Source organism: Theobroma umbraticum, unplaced genomic scaffold, assembly GCF_002168275.2.
Source record: "Theobroma umbraticum cultivar Fairchild unplaced genomic scaffold, ASM216827v3 scaffold_146.0, whole genome shotgun sequence".
Lineage (NCBI taxonomy): Eukaryota > Viridiplantae > Streptophyta > Magnoliopsida > Malvales > Malvaceae > Theobroma > Theobroma umbraticum.
Genome location: NW_018397265.1, coordinates 6,092,285 through 6,094,492, shown reverse-complemented (window position 1 = coordinate 6,094,492; position 2,208 = coordinate 6,092,285). Strand labels below are relative to the sequence as shown.

Below are 2,208 nucleotides of genomic sequence, written 5' to 3'. Positions count from 1 at the left end.
TTATGGGGGAGAGAGTAATGATCCCGTGACAAAGTGGTATCAGAGCGGACCGGTCCTCGTTTCAACGGGGTAGGCAGGGTGGCCGACGGCAACGGGAGCGTTGCCGATTCGGGTGGGTGAGAGTGTCACAAGGAAAGTATCTCTATCCCACATCAGACAGGAACGAGAGGTTTTTTTCTCAAACGGGTGTGCTGCACACCCCTATAAACCTGTTTATAGAGAAGAGAGTAATGACCCCGTGACACTTCCTCTTGCTGCTTAACGTTGGAGCAACTCAGGATATATGCGTGGTGAAAAACCGCACACTCCATGGCCCGCCTGTCCGATTTCCCTTTTGGTTAAAACACAAGCAGCCGACCCACTGCGGCTTTCCTCATCCTGGCTTTCAACTATCCTGCACCAAAAATCAGCAAACCCTGCTTCACTTGCCATGGGCGGTGAAGATGTTGGTTGATAATATAGTTTACAAAGCACAAGAGATTTACTTATCTGATCCGGATGGTTGCCTCAACAGGCAGCTCCCACATCTCGATCTCAATTTCTCTGCCTCTCCCTTCCAGCTAATTCTCTGTGACTACTTGGAACAACCAGATAACTACACCTTGTTCAACTGTTCAGCTAATTCCAATGAACTTGCAATGGCTTCATCAGTGGCTTTCAAATTAAAGCTATTCCTTCTTCTTCCACGACGTATGATAACCTGTTAAATTGCAGCAAGGTTGTTGACATCCCAGCAATTCCTGAAGGACTAATCGATGCACAGAATCTTCGCTTAAATTGGTCCAAACTGATGCGCTTTAGGTGTGAAGCAGAAGGCAAAGTTTGTAGACTCAGCAATAATACACAGGATCCAACAGAGTGTTATGACATCCCCAAAGTCAACCTCACCCCACATAAAGGTATATGCCTTGGACTTAAATTACTTGTTTCTTTTACTTAATTCACTTTTTTTTATTAATAAATTGTTATAAACTAAATTAATGGCATAAATAAAATCAGTTTCAAATAAAAAAGAGAACCATAAAATCACTTTGAAAAATTCTTTATAAAAGTAAAATTATATTTGCAATTTTTATTCTTAATAAATTACAATTTTCATTTTTAATATTCACACTAAAAAAAATTGAGTTTTAATCACTTTTTTTTATATGACATATTTTTTTTGTATAGTAAAATTTTAAAAAGTGTAGCTATTTAAACTTTTAGCTTGACTTTTTTCACTTTTAGTAACAATAAAAAAAAGTGCAACATTTACTAATGTATACAATTTCTATTGTTACATTTTATTCATAATGGATTAAAAAATTTATATAGTGAAATTAGAACTTCAAAAATGTTCTAAAAAACATAAAAAAAAATTGTTATTAAAAATATTTTTATTAACACATTTTAAAAATGTGCTGTTTTAAGTCAAACTTATTATAGTGTCATGAATATTATCTTTTTTATCTAAACATGTTATTTGACTAGCTTAATAGCCAAATGTTAAGTTTCAATATATAATCCCTGACCCAAACTATCTCTTAAATTTTACATCATTTGATATACAAGAAAAAATAAATAACATAAACAAAATGTTACTAATGCTACTATTACATATAATCACACATCCAATGATACCTAAGCTTAAATACTATAAGATATTTAGTAGGATTTAAATTTTTGGTTCAATGAGCTGAACTGAGTCTCGATTAAAACCACTTATTTCTGACTACTCGTAACAAGAATCTGGATATTCTTATATATGTAACATTCTTAATACCTGAACCTTGATATATGATACCTTAAATTTTTAGATTTGCTTATTGTATCTTATGGTTGCTTGTTACATTTTCATTAAATCAAGAATATTCTTGGCGGTTATAAATAATTTTTGCTAATACCAAACACGGGATTTTTGTCAGCAAGCAATATCTAAATTTAGAAATGACATTTTCTCCATCTAACCTCCCTTTGCCCCATTCTTTAAGCTTGCACCTTCACCCTCTTAATTTCATGTAGGATCTTCTTAGGGTATCCTGCTTTTATGTAATTCATCTTACAATTACTTCGCAACTTGCTGTTTTTGGTGCTAAGTTAAGGCATATTATTTGCAGGTATAATCTCGACTTCGTTTCTTCGTGCACTGATTGTTATTGCCCTTCACAAGTTGTACCATTTACACAAAACAAAGAAAGAGAGCCAACTCAAGATTGAAGAGTTTTTGGA

At 34.0% G+C, this 2,208-nt stretch overlaps 1 pseudogene; it reads left to right on the top strand.

The window, feature by feature from the left end:
* The first annotated feature begins 443 nt into the window (after positions 1-443).
* The window catches only part of LOC149526813 (rust resistance kinase Lr10 pseudogene), a 2,742-nt pseudogene continuing 977 nt past the window's right edge, over positions 444-2,208 (top strand).